This window comes from Mesoplodon mirus, assembly GCF_964341445.2.
Source record: "Mesoplodon mirus genome assembly, chromosome: 4".
NCBI lineage: Eukaryota > Metazoa > Chordata > Mammalia > Artiodactyla > Ziphiidae > Mesoplodon > Mesoplodon mirus.
In genome coordinates, this window is record NC_138979.1 from 3,153,080 (window position 1) to 3,176,219 (window position 23,140).

At 45.4% G+C, this 23,140-nt stretch overlaps 1 protein-coding gene across 17 annotated transcripts in view; it reads right to left on the bottom strand.

The window, feature by feature from the left end:
- The window catches only part of ZNF438 (zinc finger protein 438), a 388,718-nt gene that overhangs the window by 276,372 nt on the left and 89,206 nt on the right, over nucleotides 1–23,140 (bottom strand). For 16 of the 17 annotated variants that reach the window (XM_082619994.1, XM_082619999.1, XM_082619983.1 and 13 more), the window contains 3 exons: nucleotides 11,247–14,527; nucleotides 8,067–8,275; nucleotides 4,889–5,123 (listed from right to left, as the gene is read on the bottom strand). The gene's annotated coding sequence lies outside the window, so the exon portion shown is untranslated. The remainder of the gene's footprint in view (nucleotides 1–4,888; nucleotides 5,124–8,066; nucleotides 8,276–11,246; nucleotides 14,528–23,140) is intronic. The other variant, XM_082620003.1, reaches the window with a different exon arrangement.

Below are 23,140 nucleotides of genomic sequence, written 5' to 3' on the forward strand. Positions count from 1 at the left end.
TTGGGGGAAATTTGACATATTCGGTATATTGAGTTATCTGACCCATGAAACTTGTAAATCACTCCATTTATTTAGGCCTTTCATTTCTCTCAGCAATGTTCTATAGTTTTAAATGTGCAGACCTTAATCATGTTTTGCCAGATTTATCCCTAAGAATATAACACTTTTTAATGCTATTGTAAATGGAATTTTAAAAATGTCAATAGCGAACTGTTCATTAGTAGTATTTGGAAATAACAGATCTTTGTATATTGATTTTACATCCTGCAACCTTCCTAAAGCCACTTATTGGTTCTTTTGGCTTTTTTGGCAGATTCTATAAGATTTTCTATATAGATGATAATGTCATCAATGCATAAAAAAGGTTTTATTTCTTTTCCAATTAAGATGGCTTTTCTTTCTTTTTCTTGCCTTATCGATGGATCTGGTTAGAACCTCCAGTACGATACTGAATACAGGTGGTGAGTGAACATCCTTGTCTTGTTTCTAATCTTCAGGGGAAGGTGTTTGGTCCTTCACAATACATAGGAGGCTAGCTATACATTTTCCTTTGATAACCTTTATCAAGTAGAATTCCCTTCAATGCCTAGTTTGCCGAGACTAGGACCTCCAAGTACACATGTATTAGACCACTTGGAAGCTGTCCCAGAGTGCACAGATAGTTTATTGTTTCCAGTCTTTCTCTCCATGTTTCACTGTATTTACTTTCTATTGCTAAGTCTTCAAATTCACTAATCTTTTTCTCTGCCATGTCTAATCTATTTTGATTCCATCCAGTGTGTTTCTAGTCTCAGATATTGTAGTTTTCATAGAATTTCAGTTTGTATTTTATATTTTCCATGTCTCTGCTAATCCTGCATGATCTTTCCTCCAATTTCTTGAACACACTGAATACAGATATAATAACTATTAAATATCTTTGTCCACTAATTCCATCACCTATGTCATCTGTGTATCAGTTTCCATGAGCTTATTTCTTCCTCTGATTATGGGTCAAAATTTTCTGTTGCTCTGCATGCCTAGCAATCTAGATTGGATGCCAGACACTGTGAATTTCACCTTGTTGGGTGCTACCTATTTTTGTATTCCTCGAACTATTCTTGAACTCTGAACTCCGGAGCACAGTTAAATTACTTGGAAATGGTTCAATCCTTTCAAGTTTGCTTTTAAGGTTTGTTGGGCAGAACCAAGAGAATGTCGTCCAGGTCTAATTTTGCCTCACCACCAAGATCCAAACACTTGGATCTCCATGAATTATGCCTCTTTTGCTCTGGCCCTGTGTTATCTCTGGAGAGTACCTACTTTTATCTCTTGGGTGGTTCTTTCCCCAGCCTCGGGAGTTTCCTCACACACTCTTACTGATAGGCTGTGAGCTGAAGCCTCAGGGGAGACCCTCTGGATATTTCTGGAGGCCTTCTCCACATGGCTCCCTCTTCTCCCACTAACTCTAGCCACCTTGGCCTCCCCAGACTCTCAGCTGTCTCCTCAACTTAGGGAGATCACAGGGCTCTGCCTGGGTATCCCCCTCTGCCCCACTGCTTGGAAACCCTCCTTTAGGGCTGGGACAACTGGATGCCCCCCCAACCCTGGTTTGCTTCTCGTCTCTCAAGGATCGCTCTCCTTTACTACCCGATATCCAGGGTCTTTCAAACTCTTGTTTCATATACGTTATCTCTGTTTCCAGTTATTTCAGGCAAGAGGGTAAATCTGGTCCTTGTTACTCTATCTTGTCTGCCCTGTGTTTCAAACCCTTGTTTTAAATCAAAACCTACCAGGTTCAAGTGCCTCTCTTTTAGAGCTTCTTCCCTAATTTAGAAATTAATCTAAGCAGGCAGCCAGGGTTTGTGACTAAGAGCATAAGCATCGAGGTTGCACAGTATTACTTCATATTCTCATGGTCTGACCTCGAGCGAGTTACCTTCTTCAAGCCCCAGTCTCCTCCTTTATAATTGGGGGAAATACTGCGTGGGTTAATTTTATGTGTCAGCCTGGCTATGGGGCTCAGTTGTTGGGTCAAACATTAGTCTAGATGTTACTGTGAAGATATTTTGTCAATATGATCAACACTTGCAAGCGGCTGGCTTTGGAGGGAGATTGCCCTTGATAATGCAGGTGAGCCTCATCCGATCAGTTGAAGCAGACACTGAGGCTTCTGAGAGAAGAAGGAATTTGCCTCCAGACTCCACACACAAGTCCTGCCAGCCTGCCCTGTGGGTTCTGGACTCAAGATCGCAACTTAACTCCTGCCTGAGCTCCAGCCTCACCTACGCACTGCTGCCCTGTAAATGCTGTACTTGCCCAGCTCCACAATCACATGGGCCAATTCCTTAAATGAACCTCTCTAAGCAGGACTCTAAGCCTGTTACTGATCAGTTCTTTTGTTCTCTGTCTCTTTCCCACATTCCCCCTACCATGTAGTTGGTTTTTGTTTGTTTGTTTGTTTGTTTGTTGCAGTACGCCGGCCTCTCACTGTTGTGGCCTCTCCTGTTGCGGAGCACAGGCTCCGGACGCGCAGGCTCAGTGGCCATGGCTCACGGGCCCAGCCGCTCCGCGGCATGTGGGATCTTCCCGGACCAGGGCACAAACCCGTGTCCCCTGCATCGTCAGGCAGACTCTCAACCACTGCTCCACCAGGGAAGCCCCATGTATTTGTTTTAAAAATACACGTTGCCAACAGCTCAGGTGTGTGTGTGCTTTCACTTTACCATTACAGAGGGCTATCTTCCATGAGCTGCAGTGTACAAGGCAATATTTCAGAAGAGAATACATCTTCTCTTAAAGTACGTCAATTCATCTATGAAACAAACACACGAATGCAGGTTCAGCTGTGGAGGCCTATGGGGCAAGTGCCTGACCCTACTTTCCCGCAAACTTCACATTTTTCCCCTCACTTCCTGTCCGGGGCTGCCCTGAAATTCTCTTCCACTTCACGTCCTCCCTTCACAGAGGCAGCCACTGGGGCCAGTGTAAATCCTGGGGGTCACAGCCAGGAAACTGAAGTTGGGGGAACCCAAGTAGTGGCAGAGAGAGGTTGGACTGGTAACTTGAAGGAAAGCTCAAACTCCAAGTTTTTTTTTTTTCTTCTTCTTTTTTTTTTTTTTTGCGGTATGCGGGCCTCTCACTGTTGTGGCCTCTCCCGTTGCGGAGCACAGGCTCCGGACGCGCAGGCCCAGCGGCCATGGCTCACGGGCTCAGCCGCTCCGCGGCATATGGGATCCTCCCAGACCGGGGCACGAACCCGTATCCCCTGCATGGCAGGCGGACTCTCAACCACTGCGCCACCAGGGAGGCCCAACTCCAAGTGTTTATACTGAAAAATCCAGGGCAATCGATATACATCAGCCTGACCTACACTCAGCAAAGCAGAATGTAACAGCTCTGACTTCCTGCTCTGTGCCCTGGAGAATTAAGAGAGTAAGAGAGGCATCTTTTAAACTAGGAGAACATTCTTTTAAATGTTGAAAATATTTGAGGGTTTCTTCCTCTTACAGTATCATTTACGCCATCATCATAGCACTAAAACCTGGTATTTCTGGCAACGTGCTTTCACTATTACGTATCCATACAGAGATCAAGTGGGACTTCAAGCGGAGCCTCTGTGCGGACCTTCACTCTGTCAACCTCTTTTCTCCGGTAGATGTATGTATTAATTCAGTTATAGAAATAGTAACTTAAATAATGGATGAGCTCTTTCTACTTTTCGTAGACAAAGAGATTTAAGCAACCGAAGAAAAGGCAATTGTATTTACCCGAGTAAACACACATAATGTACGCAAAGAGGAATAAATGGAGACTAACGATAGGAAAACATCAGCTATTTTAATTTATCCAGTGTTCTTTTTCTTTTTGCAGTGGAGTTAGGAAATTGAAATGTGTAAGCCAAAACATTTGGAGTTTTAAGTCCTACGGTATTCTGACATGTGACGATTTTAGTCACATAAAAATTTAAATGCCTTGCTTTGGAAAGAGATAAGACAATGGAATAAGAGAAGAGACACGCCTATGCTCCAAGGATGAATTTTAAAATGGTGTTTGATTTGCTCATTGAACCTTCGTGATCTGATTCCTGCTATGAAACTGGCAAAAATAAACACTAAATGAGGCACTTTCGAATAAATATCACATTGAAAGCTCTGGTCGAGGGAAGTATACTGTATATCATTTGGTAAATCTCATTTCTCTGAAACTCTGGACTTTATGCTTTTATTGGCTTTTTCTTGCCAATTTTTAGTCTCCATCTTTGAGTCATTATGACTGTTCAAAAGAAAGCCAGAATTCATGCAAACGCACATAAAAGAAGACTTGATTAATTTTGAAATTATAGACACACCAGGAAACAGTAAAGTTAACACACCTGGTATAAAACGTACTTGGAGCACTTTCATATTTAATGGAATATATATTCCACTGAGTGTTAACCCTGAACAACATGACCTAGAAATCCACTAATAGTTTTGCAGCTTATTGCAAGATTGAGATTTTACTATCCCCACGCTAGCCGAGCATTATATGAAAATGATTATAAATTTCAACAACTCACCCTGAAGTCCTGCCAATCAGAACTTTTGCCCCCAATCAGTGGAATGTACATGAAAATATAAAAATTTCAGCAATGTCTACAGAGACGCTCCAAATTACTAAGGTATTAAATCATCTAATATGAGATGGATCTATGACCACAATGGGAAGAGTCCCCGAAGAGGACGAAATAGTTATCTAATGGGCCAATGGATCATGGGACACAGAGTGGGTTTGTAATAGGTTCAGTTATGTTCTCACTTCAGGGAGAGAGAATGCTGTGATTCCCTCTAAACCGAATTTTGGTTGTTCAACAAAACCATATTATTACCCTGTATGAAGAAATAAGCCCATAAATAGCGATACAGACCTTGGGTTTTCCCCTCCTCCCTGTGAAATTTCTCTGGAATTTCCTGCTTCTCTTTTATGCAAGAGATTTCTTTTTTCCATCGTTCTTCTAAGGCTGATTGGTTTGTATCATTTTGGAACACGGATTTTTCTTTCAAAATATCAGATTAAAAAATTCTCAGCCTTGCGTTGTCTCATAAAGATTATGCTCTGATTAAAACCAGACCTGGCTTGTGGATCTGCTTTCATTTTTTTCCCTGAAACGCAAACAAGAGAAATTTTAATAAAAACATTCCACTTCCCACCAGGGATGCTGGCGATGGTAATCCAGGTATTACCCTATCTGCAAATATGCATCCAACATGCAGGGCCTGCATGGAAGTATTTCAAAGGCTTAACCCAAGATTTTCATATTAAGAATGGAACGTAGTATTTTTTGATTCCTTAAATCCCTAATTTTGGAGAAAGGCACCTTTTAAAATGACCTGGGTAATGACCTGGGACTGCTAACAGATATCCGGTAAGATAATGAGCTCACCTGTTTCCCTTTCTCAGTGCTTTTTATAAGTGGGGAAACGGCACGCAAAGACACATGAGAAAAGATGTTCACTGCAGCTTTGTTTGTAGTAGCCGCCAGCTGCATGTAGTCTGACTGCCCATCAAGAGGGGGCTTGGGGGGGCCTCCCTGGTGGCGCAGTGGTTGAGAGTCTGCCTGCCGATGCAGGGGATACGGGTTCGTGCCCCGGTCTGGGAGGATCCCATATACCGCGGAGCGGCTGGGCCCGTGAGCCATGGCTGCCGAGCCTGTGCATCCGGAGCCTGTGCTCCGCAACGGGAGAGGCCACAACAGTGAGAGGCCCACGTACCACAAAAAAAAAAAAAAAAAAAAGAGGGGGCTTGGGGAGGGTGCTAGTGGAGGGAGTAAAAGCAGAAGCACTGGAGACCAGCTGCCTGGTTATGGATTCTGGTGCCACTACTTACTAATCCTGTGACCTTGGGCAAGTTACGTAAACTTTAGTTTTCTCCTCTGTAAAATCGGGATAATCACAGTAGCTAATTTTTAAGGCTGAAGTGAAGCCTGAGATAATAGCTGCTAGTATCCATAGCACCTAGAACAGTGCCTGGTACATAACAGGCTCTCCATAAATATGTGTTGAATAAATACAAAGAGGGTGCAAGAGTGCCCAGCAAACAGTCGGCACTCAAATGGTGGCTATTACATGGTGTGTCCATATAATGGCATAGTAGGCAGTGATTTTTTTTTTTTTTTCGGTACGCGGGACTCTCACTGTTGTGGCCTCTCCCGTTGCGGAGCACAGGCTCTGGACACGCAGGCCCAGCGGCCATGGCTCATGGGCCCAGCCGCTCCGCGGCACGTGGGATCTTCCCGGACCGGGGCACGAACCCGTGTCCCCTGCATCGGCAGGCGGACTCTCAACCACTGCACCACCAGGGAAGCCCTCGAGTGATTTTAAAACTTTATGTATCACTATGTAAAAATAAATTTTAAGATTTTAAAATATGATATAACTAAAAAAGCATAAGATGCTACAATTTTTCTAAGAAAATGGCCAACACATATATACACACACACATTTTTAAAAAGTATTTATTTGGTTGCACTGGGTCTTGGTTGCAGCAGGCTGGCTCCTTAGTTGTGGCACATGGGCTCCTTAGTTGCAGCACGTGGGCTCCTTAGTTGTGGCACGTGAACTCTCAGTTGCAGCATGCCTGTGGGATCTAGTTCCCTGACCAGGGATCAAACCTGGGCCTTCTGCATTGGAAGTGCAGAGTCTTAACCATTACGCCACCAGGGAAGTCCCAAAACACGTATTTTTTTTTTCTATGTACACATTCACACACTCAGGACCATCTCTGGATGCATCCGCAAGCACAGGTGTGCTTATTTTCCCTTGCACACTGTTTTGGCTTGTTTGACTTCCCTATGTGGCAGGTGGGTTTTCTGGGAAGCAGATTCTCTGAGCTGAGACTCGTGTGCAGAACATCTGTTAGGGGGTGCTCCTGTGGAGGGGAGGGGGGAAGCGGGATTGGATGGAGAAGTTGGTCTGCGATGGATTCCCAGCAAAGCCAACCCCTGGGGAGTCAGAAGCCGGATGGCCCCTCAGAGCTGCTCCAAGATGGGAGGAGGGGCCAGGCCTTCACGCCCCATGGATCGGGCACTGGATGCTGGCTGGTCCTGGGAGGAGGTGGGCCTGAGGCAGTTTTCTTCAGCTGAGGCAATCCCCAAAGGGGGTTGACGGTAAGGGCCTTCTAGCACATCCCCAGCAGCTGGGGGAGAAGTCGCTCCTTCTTGAAGGGGGGTCAGGCAGCACAGAACAGTATCCACAACATTATCTGTTCCTTCAGTAAGTGAATGACATAGCTATCGAGGATTCAATTTCCAGTCACACGAGTTTGTGGTGTGACTGACACGGTGCCCCAGGGCTATCGGCTCTCAGCCCCCAGAGGTTTTCCCCACACCACCCTGCCCAAAGTACCAGAAGTTTTAACAATTTGTTGAGCGATGGTCTAAGAGGTGCTTCCTGGAGAAATTTATTAGGGTGTACTCACTGCCTTAATAGGTTTCTCAATGATTGTCTATTATAGACCATAATTCAGGCAATGTCAGAACAAGACACTGAAATTGTCCAGTTTTCCTAGTTTAGCCCTTGTTAATATGAGCAGGAATTTAGGGCTGATTCTCTGGACCACCAAAGGAGCATGAATACAATATAGAGCAGTGTTCCCCAAAATGGGATGTGGGTGCTCCAGGGAGTACAAAAGACCCTGACCCTCTCTTTATAGCAGGGGCATTTGCTATAGAAAGGAAGTTTGAGAATTTTTAAGGATACAAATTTTTGTCTCTAAAAAGGAAAGGAAATGGGCTTCTCTGGTGGCGCAGTGGTTGCGAGTCCGCCTGCCGATGCAGGGGACACGGGTTCGTGCCCCGGTCCAGGAAGATCCCACATGCCGCGGAGCGGCTGGGCCCGTGAGCCATGGCCGCTGAGCCTGCACGTCCGGAGCCTGTGCTCTGCAACAGGAGGGGCCACAGCGGTGAGAGGCCCGCGTACCGGAAAAAAAAAAAAAAATATATATATATATATATATATAAAGGAAAGGCAAGGAAGAAGTAAAGTTTCCCCAACATTTAATAAACATATGAAGACTGGCCCCTTATTTGGCCCACAAGCTAGACCAACCTTATTTCCGGTCCAGTGGAAAACAGAGTCCTAATTCCACAGCAGGAAAGAAAGGGACAAAGCCACCCCTGCTTTCAGCATCTTGTAACACTTGCAGGAGCTCCTTGGTGAACTGGAATGCCAAATAATATCATCTCGTTTTAACTAAACAAATCTTCACAAAATTATTATGTGGCATTGGCTGCTGACTCTTTCGGTGACGTGGTATCCTGGAACAGAAAAAAAGCACAATAATGGAAGAACTGGAGAAATTCAAATAAAGTCTATAGTTAGTAATACTTTATTAGTGTTAATTTTTTAGTTTTGATGGATTTACTATGCTTATATCAGACGTCCACATTAAAGGAAGCTGCAATGAAGGGTATATGGGAATTCTTCGTTCTATCTTAGCAATTCTTCTGTAAATCTAAAATTCTCTCAAATTAAAAAGTTCTTACAAAAAGTCTATTTGAAATATAGCTTTTTACATCTATTATTGTTAACAATGAACACTGACCTAAGTGTAGAGCGTTCCTTTGCTATATTAGAAAATGACAGAACAAAATTAGCATGGTTAGCAAAAGCAACTTAAAATTAAAATTCCAGAACATAAAAAACCAAGCCTCTTGTTTTGTTTGAAGTGTATGGTTGTGTGAGTCTCCATCCAGGATTTTAAAATAACTTACTAAATTTTTATAATATTTAGAAGCTACTTTTGAGATTTCTTATCTAATAGCAAATACACCGTTAGAGAAACTGCAGCAGAGAAATAATTTACATAAAGCAATAATGAAAAATGAAAACGCTCTCTTTAGTTAGAAAACCTTTTAGAAGACACAAGCAAAGTGTTAGAAAAAATGACACACTGTGGGCTGATTGCCGGAAGAACGAAAGTTGAGAGCCTTCTAACACGACTCCATAATTGAGCGGCTGGATTGTTTCAATAATGAAATACCTGCAGAAAGGCTTTCATATGGGCTGCCAAAGAAAAGACGTACCAGACAAAGATACATGCTCATCAAAGTATGGCTTCTTTAATTAGATGAAGGTGGTCAAAAAGTACAAACTCCCAGTTTTAAGATAAATAAGTTCTAGGGATGCAATGTACAACATGATAAGTAGAATCAACACTGCTGTGTGTTATATATGAAATTTGTTAAGAGAGTCAATCCTAACACAAGTTCTCATCACAAGGAAAACAAAATTTTTTTCTATTTCTTTGATTTTTTATCTATAGGAGATGACGAATGTTTACTAAACTTATTGCGATTATCCTTTCATGATGTATGTAAGTCACATGATGATGCCGTACACCTTAAACTTACACAGTGATGTATGTCAAGTATATCTCAATAAAATTGAAAGGAGAAGATAAAGATAGAAAGAAAAAAAAAAAGAAGTGGGAGTGAGGTGGTATCCATATAAGTATAACCACTTATGGAGTGGCAGCTTTGGCAGAATTAAAAAAAAGAAAGGACATGGAGGAAAGCGCCCAGACCTGGTCCCTCCCAGGACGTTCGCTGACAGCATCAGTCACAAGGATGTCACTGCAGCAGAAACACTGAACCAGAGATCCCCCAAATGCTACCAGATGTCATTAAAAAAAGAAATAGGGGAATGACCATGAAAATCTCTTGTGCCCTCGGATGGTTGTAAGTTATCTGATGGCAAAGCGCTTAAAAACGTGATTAAATTTGAAATGGTCATTATTCTTTTACAAATACAAATGTTCCAAATGTGCTGGCTTTTTTGGGGTGTGGTTATAAGGGGTTGACACACAGTCTGGCAGACATTTCCAAAAAGTAAATATGCTTAATCTGTCCATTTGCGAAAATGATGTTAAAATGAGTGAGGAAGGAGTAACTTTTGAAAGAAATTCATGCTATGGAAAGAGAATTTTGAAACTGGATGTTTGAGAATGTTTCTGATTTACATGGCTTTTACTGTCACAAACAATGTAAAAACTCATATCTGCAAACATAAAAATTCTGGAAACAGAATTTTCGACCCTGTCCCCAGTTTTTCAAAATGAAGAATTTTATCACGTTTTAAATATGTTTGTTAGAAATGTAAAAAAGTGCCACACTTTCTAATTTTCAACAACATCAATTTGATATTCAGAAAAAATGGAAATGTACTAGCCCGTAAGAAACCTTGGGATAATTAGTGGAGGGAATTAAAAAATCAGTATCATAATTTAGTAAGTGCAGAAAAAAAGGGCACTTCTTCCACTTAAATCTACGTATCTTTGTGAAGCATGTTTTCATTTATTATAACTAAATAATAAAAGATAGCGAATTCAAAACCAACATCAGAAATTTGTTTCTTGTTTGTTTTATTGAAGTTGATTTACAATATTATGTTAGTTTCACGTGTACAGCCAAGTGATTCAGTTATACATACATATATATATATGTATCTATATTCTTCTTTTTCTATTCTTTTCCATTATAATTTATTACAAGATATTGAATATAGTTCCCTGTGCTGTACAGTAAATCTTTGCTGTTTACAAATTGGTTTTGATCTCGCTATGTCACAAAGTACTAAACCAAAATTTTCTCTAATCAAAATCTTAAATCTTATTTCAACTTTTTTCCTTTAAAAACATTTTTTAAGTATTAGGAACATATTCATAATATGTTCCTACTAAAGCACAATATAGTATATAAATACAGATATTAATATTCAATATTTTTAAAGTGCCAATATTGGAAACACATGCTCAAAAGTGTTTTCCTGATAGGGGTGCATGATTTATAGTCTGTTATAGAGGATAGCTAATCAGAAACAGCAAAGAAAATGGGTTGGTTTAGTCCTTTATAAAATCTATTAGAGAAAAAACACGCTCCCCACCACATACACAACAGGCCAGTTCTAAGTGTGCATTGGCCCTGTTTATGCCAAGCAAACAAATTAGAAAGCTAGTTACCTAAGCACTTTTACAATTGTTCAGCAACGTCATCTATTTGCCTTTGGTTGAAAGTCACGTTTGTGGAGCACAGCCCCAGAGATTCTGATGCAGCAGGAGAACGGGTGTCAGCCCAGGGATCTGGACGGTTAGCAAGTCCCCTGCACTGTCCAGAAGCAGTTGCTCAGGCGTGGAGATGAGGGCAGTGAGATCTAGAGAGTTAAGTGACTTGCCGGTGGTACACAAGTGGTTCCCTAACCAGAGCCAGGACTGGGACGGTCCAGACTCACCTCTTTGGGTACGTCCTGCTCTTGAAGTGACAATCTGGTGCCGGTCCAGTTTGATATTTGCAGATTGGGGGAAAAGCAACCGATTCAAAGCTTCAGCTGGAAATTGCTCTTCGCTTGCAAAATATCCTTTGAATTTTCTGGTGAGACTCATGCCACGGGCTTTATAGAGCTAACGACAAAAGGTCATTGTTGGGTTTGCTGGCGTCGCCATGTTGCTAGGAGAGCCTGTGCGATGGAATGTCTCAGGCCACACGAGCTTGGAGCCTCCACTCAGCCCCGCTGTGTGCGAAGGACACCGCCTCTGTGCACGGCGAGTGAGACCGTGCATCCCAAGGCCAAGGCCCGGGCACCCAGTCCTCCCAGACTCTGTGGGAGAGGGATCGAAGACTAACACAAAAGTCCCCAAGTCACAATAGGGTGCTTACAATATTAAGAAATAAGCATATGTTAAAATTTCAAATATTATTTTGCCTTGTGGTCCCCAAACCTGCTCGTTTCTCCTTGGCAATAGTTATAACAAAGAGCAGTAAAACGGGCCTAAATGGATATGAACTCGTTTTGCTGGAAATAGGCGACGACCTGGCCGCAACATTTGACTTGCCGGCCTTGGGAACTCTCCAAGCACGTGGCGCGAGCGCGGGAAGTCAGCCCAGCGGCCTCGCGGGTCAGGTCGTCGAGCACAGGGGAAGACGAGGGTGCACGTGAAGGCCACAGACGCTCCGTGTGTAACAATGTGCTAAACGCTGTGCTGGGACGCAGAGCACAGACCCATCTCTTCCAAGCACCAGGATTCCAACCGCCACACTCTTTCCTTTGTTATTTACATCCTAGAAGATACGCCTCCAAGCGTGACGTGTGCTTATGTATACATACGTATTTTCAGAGCGAGAGAAAACAGAAAGAGTAAGAGGAGATTTCTGACTCACCAGCTAACGTTTTTGAAATGTCTGAAAACTGCTTTGGGGAAAGCGACGTAGCTCTGGCTTAGAAAATATAACCCATTTGAATTTTAAAATAGCTCTGCAATTTTGGGGGGCAGGATGTGTTTTGTAAACCCCCCAAAGCCGAGCATGGGTGTCAGTTCTGGAGTCTTCCTGCAGCATGCTAACGGGAGGCCGTGTCCCCTGCGACCAGGGCTAAGGGCACAGCCACGGGCTTCCACACCTGCTTCTGGGTTCCCAGCACAGGGCCAGAGAAGGGCGAGGGCAGGATGCTGGCTGAGGCCAACTCTACCCTTGGGTGAAACTGGAGCAAAAGAAAAGCAGCCAGGGAGGATTCTGGTGTGGTTAGAATAATGGGGGAACCTTCCAATTCAAAAGCTCAGTGGGGCCCACAGGGCTCAGGTCTGCCCAGCGCCCCGGGCATGGCGCAGAGCCCCCCAGCCCTGCACCCGGCCGCTCCTCCGGCGGGTAGTGATGCTCTGGCTAAAAAGCTGAGGGGCGGAGATGCCTCTGGCGGAACTGGGGCCCATCCTCACCAGAATCTCCTCACTAGGACGATCGGCTGCCGTCCAGACTGTCTGCATGTCATGGCTGTCACAGGGAATGGTAATACCTGTACCATCTCAGGGACCGTGGAGAGAAATGAGGAGGGAGGCTCCAGGCCCTGCCGAGGTGCCCGACACCTGAGGGGACCAGTTTGTCGATACACTGACAACTGGCACAGAGGTTGGGAAGCTCTGGTTTGCACTGCAGCCCCATCTCTGCTGGAGGACTGAAAGCTTTTGTCCCCCACTGAAGGATCTGGAAGGGCAGGCATTTTCTGCGTGGCCCTGAGGTGCTGAGGTCTTCTCCTGTTGGGGGAAAGCAGAGACCGTGCGAGGCCTGAAGAAGGAGAAGACTGCAGTCCTGGGGGGGACTGGGAATCCCTGGCAGGTACCCCAAGTGCAAGAGGGCACCCCGGTGCCTGCCCCGCACCAGGGCAGAAGCTAAGGGGAGTGCCCGTAGCCCTCAGTTTCTCAACTCCGCACCTGTGCCCCCTCTGAGAGGGGAGAGGGCCACCGGCAGAGCCCCTGTGCTGCCTGGCCTGGATCCCGGAACTGGGATGCGGAGAAAGTGGGTTGGGGGTTCCTGCCTCTCCTATGGTCCCGCCTCCAGCTGGGCCATCCTCTGCCCGCCCCCGAGGAACGATGCCACAGGTGAGGAGTGGTTGGCAAGGTGTGTGCCAGGGCTTGTATTCGATAGAGGAAGTGAAGGGATAGTGGTGGGCCCATCCACAGAGAGGGACACAGCAAATACTCCATAAGGCGGGTAATCTCCTTTCCTCGTGTATTCTCTGGCCAAGAGGAAATCATTCCATTCACATACTGCAAGTAATCGCCCTGTTACCAAACCCTACGGACTTAAGAGCGTTTCGTGTACATAGCTCAAAGAATCAGGCGCATGGTTTTCAGTTATGACTGCTTTAGTAATTTCTGCCAGACTAGACAATAAAATTCTATTCTTGCTTCCAGAGTCTTATCAATGTGAAGCACACTTTATTAGACATCTTTAGTCTCACCTGAGTCTCCAAGTAATGGTGCAGGCGGTCATGCCCATGTGTCACAGCTGCAGACAGACAACCCAAGCCCGAAGACTGCCTGCCACGTTTTCTGACCAAGTTCCTCAGAAACATCTTCTTTCCAGTTCAGCTCAGGTGCTTTTCGGCATCAGACAATTTTCCTCACCTCCTAACTCTGTCCCCATCATTTATTTTAACTTGCTTTTACTGAAATAGAGTTGATTTCCAATGTTGCGTTAGTTTCAGGTATTCAGCAAAATGATTTAGCTGTTGCCCTTTGGCTAAATCGAGTCCCACCTTGGAGGCTGACTGGTCCCGGAGCTCGGCTGTCCCCAGAGTCTGGAGCGACGTGGGGACGACGCACGTGGCAGTGGTTCAGAGGAAGCCAGGTGGCAGTTCTTGCATCCTCATGCCGCCGTGATGCCTGTAACACAGGCGTAGTGACGTAGATGTAGGGACGCCTGCATCACCACGTGTGTGGAATTCTCAGTGAATGAAGATGGAGAAGGGATGTAACTCACGCAGGTAAGAAAGAGGTGACGCTCCATAAGGTGACGGGGAAGCGGGGTGTCCACTGGGGGAGAGACTGGAAAAAACGACTTGGAGCAGGGCGGTGGGAGGGATGCTGCTGGGATGAAGGGAACTGGTGTTGGCTGTCGGCCCCGCCGGACTCACCTGAGGGCCCCCCGAGCTGCGCCGGGGCCCTGTGGGTGACCACTCTCTGCTCACACACACCTGCAACTCCTTCCAGGCACAGAGGCGAGGGGCTCCAACTGAGAAAACTGGGGAGAAAGAAACAGAAATGAAGCGCGACGGGATGGCATTTGGGTCCGTCCCCCAAGCTCCACGGTGCCCCCTGTGCGCCCAGCGCTGCCCCAAATCCTAGGAGCCGACAGGTGTGAGTGTGGCTCCTGCCCTCAAGGAGCGGATGCAGGCGGGGGAGGACGCGGTCAGCGGCGCACGTGTGAGGACGGACAAGCCAGGACCACAGCGCGCAACGAGCGGGGAAGCGCATTCCACCCGCAGCCTCCCCTTAGAGCTTTCGGCGGGGAAAAATCAGGGGCCAGTGACTTTCCTGATCACATTTAGACGTGAGAAACATCCCAGTCATTTAAATCTCCGAACACCAGCTCATTTCAGTGATTTATATGGCCAGCAAGTGTGATAATCAAAAGCTTCGCACTTCATTGCACAGGAAAACTTCGCCCGCCCCTCCCCTGGCACGGACCGCGGGCTGAGGGCAGCGGGGGCGAGGTGCCCCCAGCCGGCCCACCCCCAGCTGTGGCTCGGATTCCTGCCTGCCGCGGAGAGGGGTGAGCGGGGGGGGGGGGGGGGGGGCGATGCGGGGGAAGGTCAGGAAGCCGGGAGCTGCTCCTGGACCACCAGCAGCAGTGCATCGGCCTCTCTCTCTCGGCCCCGCTTATGTTCCAGCAGCTTCTTTCTCGTGCGATGCCTTCAGTGGTTCTCCCAGACCCTCCAGGGCCCCGTCCCCAGCTCGGCCACAGTCCAGCCAGGGTCTCACCGCAGCCCCCTCTGCTGAGTGCATCCCCTCTGCTGTCCACTCTCCACCCTTTCCTCGGCTCCCAGACACTAAGGTCGCGCCCTACTAGGGTCGCCTCGCTCTCTACCTGGCCCCCCTGCTCCCTCTTCCTGCTGAATGGGGCTCACCCCGCCATCTGGAAACGCTGTGAGCCCTCTGCCCACCAACTCTGAGCGCAAGCTGGTCCCCAGGCGGCCGCCTCTCCTTGCTCGGCCATCAGGGTGGCTGACCCACCGGGCTCTCCCTCCAGACTCAGCCAGGCTCCAGCCCATCGTGTCCCGCCAGCTTCAGGGACAAAGGTTAAGCCTCCAAATACTTCCTCAAAGCCCCTGTGGACTGTTTTGAGGGAGTCACCCCATTCTTCTGGGTGGGACCCACTGCTTAGCTTTCTCCCCCCAAATTCTCTCCTGTGAACTGCAGTTCTTTCCTCGGCTTCTGTGTTACCCTGTAGAGTCTGGAGGTGGGTGGTGGGCTGAAAGTAGAAAACTGGTCCTCATAAGCATCCCTTGCAAATCTTGCAGCTCATTTTGGAATATTTTATCTATTGCTTGTGGCCTCAGTTGAAACGGAGACTAAAGGTTCCAATTTAGCATCCTTAGCGCATCCATCTTCCCCCCAGGGCGTCGCATGCACAGAAAAATGGAAACATTTGTGTGGTCCTCTAGGGTCAATGGATGTGCTGTTGGCAGCTGGAGGTGACTGGCCAGGAGCTCCAGCTACTCTAGGCCCAACTGGACACCTCAAGGCCCAAGGGCACGCCTGTGATCTGTTTGCATACCCGATGCGCCACTTCACATTGGCTGGGAAGCTGTGCACTAGACTGCCCGAGGCCCGGAGCGATGCAGAAGAGTGAACGATTCATGTGAGCTGTGGCATTTAGCCACCCAGAGGTGGTGATGCCTGAGCTGGGTTTTGAAGGATGAAGCGGAGTTCCTAGGCAGCCAAGTAGGGCAAAGGCATTCTGGATAACTCAGTAACTTGGTGCAGCTGGAGAATTCAAGTGTGTGTCAGGTAGAAGGGGACCTGGCTGGGCAAGAGGCTGGAGACGCTGACTGCGCAAGGGCTCCTGGGAGCCCTCTCCCTCAAGACTTACTCAGAGCTGTGACTTTCAGCAGTCTCAGTGTCACCTCAGCCTCACTCTTGGCTTTTTTTTTTTTAGTTCTCCTTCCTAATTCACATCTAATGAATTACCAGGTTCTGCTGCTTTCACCTTTCAACTCTTTTTCACGTGACCCCCTCCACTCCACCCCTGCACTCACTGCCATGGTCACACCCAGGGTCTTCTTTCTCCCACCTGTAAAGGAGGCCCACCTGCCCCTCTCCCCATCCACTGTCTGCACTGCAACCACAGTGATGTTAAGACATCCAGGCCGCTTAACCACCCCTGCCCCCTGCAATCACCTCACATCTCATTCAGCAAAGCCCCTGCCTTGCCGTGAGCCTGCCCAGACCCACACGCCCCACAGCCTGCTGCCTGTGGGACCACCCCGCCCACCCCGTCCCCTCGGCTCCAGCCGTGTCAGCCTCCTGGCTCTTCCTCAGACTGGCCAAGCACACCTCCCTCAGGGCCTTTGCACTCACCCTTCCCTATTTTCGGAGAGCTGATACCTCAAATATTCTCCTCTTCTTCAAAGTCTCAAACACCACTTTATAAGAGACCATCTGTAAACAACAGCAACCCTGCCTGCAACTCTCCCCTCCCCGCCCCCCACCCACCACTTCATCTTCCTCCAGAGCATTGATACCTCGTGGCCTGTTGCACATTTTTTTGGATTATTGCCTGCCTGGCAGAATGTGAGTTCACGAGGGTGGGACTTGGTCCTCTTCCCTAAATAATCCCCCACGCCTGGCTGGTAGGAGGCTCGCAAATGATGGACCAGTCAAGAGGTGTGGGAGGAGATGAAGAGCATCCGACTCACTTTACACCCAAGGGCTCTTCAGGCTGGAAAAGCTGTCTCCTTTGATACCAATCATTTATTGAAGATTGACTGCATGTGGTTCTCTGTGCTAGACATTTTACATGTATCACCTCAGCTAGTCTCTGCAGTAATCTATGAAATATATATGATTTCTAGCCCTCCTTTCAATACAATGTAGGTTTTACAGTAAATTAAAGCATATAATAAGACATTCAAACATACAACAACATATACTTTAAACTGCATTTACTCTTGCAACTTGTTTATCTTTCCTGATCTTTTTCTGTGTACACATAAGTGCACATATATTCGACTGGGAGTTTGTGTGTGTTTTCACCTGCTTGTTTTGTTTTTTCCTTTACAAAAATGACACCCTGCTACAGACATCGTTATACAGTATAATGTGTCTCAGAGATTTTTGTCATGAAAGTTAACAAGATACACCTTACTCTTTCTCTTGGCTTCTTACATAGGATACACCACGATGTGTTTGATTCATCACCTACTGGTTCACATTCGCGTTGGATTTTTTGGTTTGGTTCCACTGTATTAAGAACAATTCTGTCTACAAATAACAAATGCTGGAGAGGGTGTGGAGAAAAGGGAACCCTCCTACACTGTTGGTGGGAATGTAAGTTGGTGCAACCACTATGGAGAACAGTATGGAGGCTCCTCAGAAAACTAAAAATAGAACTACCATACGACCCAGCAATCCCACTCTGGGGCATATATCCAGACAAAACTCTAATTCAGAAAAATACATGCACCCCTATGTTCACAGCAGCAGTATTCACAACAGCCAAGACATGGAAACAACCTAAATGTCCATCGACAGATGAATGGATAAAGAAGATGTGGTACACATATATGATGGAATACTACTCAGCCACAGAAAGGAATGAAATAATGCCATTTGTAGCAACAGGGATGGACCTAGAGATGATTATCACTAAGCAAAGTAAGTCAGAAAGAGAAAGACAAATACCAAATGATATCACTTATATATGGAATCTAAAATATGACACAAATGAACCTACCTATGAAACAGAAACAGACCCACAGACACAGAAACAGACTTGTGGTCTCCAAGGTGGGGTGGGGGAGGGATGGACTGGGAGTGTGGGATGAGCAGATGCAAAGTAGTATCTACAGGATGGATAAACAACAAGGTCCTACTGTAGAGCACAGGGAACTATAGTCAATATCCTGTGATAAACCGTCATGGAAAAGAAGATGAAAAAGAATGTGTGTGTATATATATGTGTGTGTGTGTGTCTCTCTCTCTCTCTCTATATATATATATATATATAACTGAATCACTTTGCTGTACAGCAGAAATTAACACAACACTGTAAATCAATTATATTTCAATTAAAAAAATCGAAAACAATTCTGTAATAAAACCTGTCTTCCTATATATATTGTTGATCAGGGCCCAGGTAAGTTGGTATAAATCAGGAGGGACATGCCTGGACTTGATTCCTAAGTCAGCAAATATGCACATATCATTGATTTATTAGAATCTGGTACGACGGCTGTGGTCTCTGTAGCAGATGTGGCCAGTGCCTCACCTACATCCCTCCACCCACCACTGCCAGGCAGGCTGTCCTGACTCTTTGCCTGAGGCTTCCCAGGGCCACCAGAGCTTGCTCTGTCTGTGTGTGAGCCATGGAATGAACACCCCAGAGCAGACATCGATCAGTGACCCACAGGAGCTAATGGGCACGCCCCTGTTGGAGGGTTAACTGGTTTTGAGTCTTTCACTGGATCTCAGCGTTCCTTTGCTCCTGGTGGTAACCTGATTGACAGACACTCTTGGCTGACAGCCTTCCCTGTCCTACTAGCTCTTCCCCTCCTCCATTCCCTGCTCATGTTTCTCAAGTTCACCACCACAATGAACCCTCACACTCAAATCTCTGTCCTGGTGTCGGCTTCTGGAGAGCCAAAACTAAGACACCCTGATTTATTTCTGGGGGAAAAAAAGAGTTTCTTCTCTAAATAAAGGTGATGCATGAACCTGGTATTTTTTAAGTATAAAAAGATAGAAAATGAAAGGTAAACATCTTTCACCTCCCAACCTCTAGTCTCTCTACCCAACAGTAATGTCTGTTCACAGTGTCCTTTATTTCTTTCCAGAAAAAGACATGACTACACAAATATAAACACATATCCTTTTAAATTTACGTAAGTGGAATAATCCTAAACACTGTGCCTGGAACCTTTTTTCCACGTAACGATATAGTCTTGGAGACCATTTTTATTTGCACGTACAAGATCTTTAAGTAACAGTTTAACTGCCTTATATTTTGTGGCCACCCCATAGGTTTCCAACCAGTCTCCTATGAGAGAACATTTATTGTATCTAATATTACACAGGTACAACCATGCTGTGACAAACGTTTTTGTACACAGACCTTAGCTCATTTTTAAAAAAATGTATTTATTTATTCATTTTTGGCTGCATTGGGTCTTCGTTGCTGAGTGCAGGCTTTCTCTAGTTGGGGCGAGCGGGGTCTACTCTTTGCTGTGGTGCGTGGGTTTCTCACCGCAGTGGCTTCTCCTGTCACAGAGCATGGGCTCTAGGCGTGCAGGCTTCAGTAGTCGTGGCTCGCGGGCTCTAGAGCACAGTCTCAGTAGTTGTGGCATGTGGGCCCAGTAGTTGTGGCTCGCGGGCTCTAGAGCACAGGCTCAGTAGTTGTGGCACACGGGCTTAGCTGCTCCACGGCATGTGGGATCTTCCCAGACCAGGGATCAAACTCATGTCCCCTGCATTGGCAGGTGGATTCTTATCCACTGCGCCACCAGGGAAGTCCCTCAGTTTAAAAATTTTAAATAAATTCATAACCGAACTGCTGGGTCAAGGGGTATATGCATTTTAACTTATTTTTCTATTTTAGATATTACTGTTTTTCCCTCTTGAAGTTGATTGCTTTGATTTACACTCTTATCAACAGTGTGTGAATGCCTGTTTCCCATGGCTTCCCTGACACTGGGGTTATCAAACATTTTAACGTTTACTCATCTGTTAGGTGCCATATCATTTTACTGTGGTTTCTACTTGTTCATATCCTTGACCCATTTTTCAATTGGATTTTTTGGTCCTCTTTTTGATTTCTAAGAGCTTTTTTTTTTTTTTCTTTTTGCGGTATGCGGGCCTCTCACTGTTGTGGCCTCTCCCGTTGCGGAGCACAGGCTCCGGATGCGCAGGCCCAGCGGCCATGGCTCACGGGCCCAGCCGCTCCGCGGCATATGGGATCCTCCCAGACCGGGGCACGAACCCGTATCCCCTGCATCGGCAGGCGGACTCTCAACCACTGCGCCACCAGGGAGGCCCTCTAAGAGCTTTTAATTAAATAATTTTTTGAGGTAACACTGGTTTATAATGTTATGTAAGTTTCACGTGTACAACATTACATTTCTACTTCTGTGTACCCTACAGCAAGCTCACCACCAAAATTTTAGTTTCCAGCTGTGACTATACGGTTGACGCCCTTTATCTATTTTGCCATCCCGCCCCCCCGACCCCTTCCTCTGTGGTAACCACTACTCCGTTCTCTGTATCGACCTGTTTGTTTTTGTTTCATTTGATTTGTTCACTTATTTTGTTTGTCTGTCTTCTACATTCCACCTATGAGTGAAATCATATGGTATTCATTTTACTTTGTCTGACTTATTTCACTTAGCATAAGAGCATCAAGGTCCATCCAGGTTTTTTACAAATGCCAAGATTTTATCTTTATCGCTGAGTAGTATTCTGTTGTATATATATACCATATCTTCTTTATCCATTCATCCGTTATGAGCACTTAGGTTGTTTCCATATCTTGGCTATTGTAAATAATGATGTGATTTACACAGGGGTACATATACCTTTTCTAACTAGTTTCTAAGAGCTTTTTAATTGAGTATGGCTACTAACCTGCTACATACGGCACTTATATTTTCTCCCATTCTGTGAATTCCCTTGAACTTTTTTCTAATGAAATATTTTCTTATACAAAAGTCTTAAATTATTAAATCAAGTCTGCTCATTCTTCTTTTTTCCCCCCATAGTTTCCAGATTCTATATCATGCTTAAGTCTATCCTGCCCCAAGTTTATAAAAATATCCATCTATGTATCTCCTAGTTCTTTAAGATTTTACTTTTGTATTTAGGTCACTAATCCAGCTGGAGTTTATTTTTGTGGATGGTGTTTGTTGTTGGAAGAAACTACAGAGAAGTGGGAGTGGGGCAGAGAGAACAGGCCAAGAAGAGAGTGCTTGGGTGGTGTCTCCACTGATCAGAACCAGCTGATGGCCTTCCCAGGGAGGGTGAACTCAGTCCTTTTCTAGGGCTGTTGTCAGTGGTGTGATGGAGCCAGCCTGGCCAAATTATTACATACAGCCATTATTATAAGTTGAATCCTACAACATCACCATAAAAAGGTAAAAATTTCCAAATTCATCACTTTCTAATTATTTTACTGTGTTTTACTATTACCTATGCTCCTAAGATTATTTACTCGTATCGGATGTAATACGGTGGAAATACGACATAAGGAGATTTCTTGTTGGAAGCTCGAATAGGCCATGGAGGGAGTATATACGCCATGCAAATTGGCAAATGCTACCAGTCAGAGTCTTTCTTTCTTCTTTGGGGATCCAGTTGTTAAGCATTTACCAGCACACCACTGACTTTGCCCGTCTCCAGATACGTCTATTCAGAGAGGAGCTGCCGCGCTGGAGAGGAACCTCAAGCATCAATTATGGAGTCAGACTGGAGGACACTGAGATCCCTTCCAGTCCTAACATTCTATGATTCTGCGATGCTCATAATTACTCTCGATGGCTATGCTGCCAGGGGGAATTTAGCTCAGAAAAATCTGCTTTTAGGGGATTTCTTCACGGTCTCCACATTGCTAACCTGGATCTCATTTTGGTGTAATTCAGTCCCTTGATGAGTCCTGCACAGGATTTTCCCCTGTGATACCTCAGATCTGGATTCCCGTGCGGCAACTCAGAGCTCTAGATAGAATTATTAATCATCATCCCTCTGTTTTTCATTTGATATTGTGTTCTTCAAAGATTTGACTCCTCTTTAAATGCTTTTAAAGTAGCCACAGTGTACTAACCACTTTACTTCCTCCCTGCCACATGGCGGCTCATATTCTGTAGAAAGTAAAAGAAAGTTGGAGGAAAGAGAAGCAGAAGATGAGCTTGGGACCCTACACCAACTCTTGGAGCAATGGAAGCCTTATTTTTCCCAGTTATAAACAAGGGCTTTTGTTTGGTCTTCATAAATCACTTTTTCAGAAGAAGCTACGAACACTTAAAAGGTACATAAAAGTCACAGGAAAAAATGTAATATTCAAGGAGCTCTTATATGATCTTATGAGAACCTTCTCACTTGGAATAGGAGAAAGTTACTTTTTTCTGCTTCAGCATTTTCTTTTAAAGATAGAGAGACCTTTTAAAAGTGTTCACCACACATTTAGAAATCCCTATGGAATCCATTACAATAATAATTTTATGCACTGTCCATCCTGAACCAAATCCATCTACCGTATTAATAATGTTTAGGGGGGTGGAGGTTGCTTTCACCAAGAGTTTTCTCTTTCACAAATATTCCTTAGAAGTCATTTTGCCCACGTTTCGCAGATGGTCAGACTGGTCTATCGACTGTCTCCCCAACATTCAAGCTAATTTCCAGTTTCTCTCCTCTCCCTCTTCCTGCCTGAAATTCTGTCTCCCCTCTTTTCATGCAACCATCTCAATCCTTTGAGACCCTATGCAGTCTTTCCGTAATTATCCCCCAGTTCAGCGATGCTTTATCTTCAGGACTCGGAACTCCTATTTTCTGTACCACTCATTGGTGCCCAATCAATCATACTCTCCCTTGTGACCTAATGCTGTTAAGTCCATTTCTACTGCGTATGGTTTTACCCCAGCATTTAGAC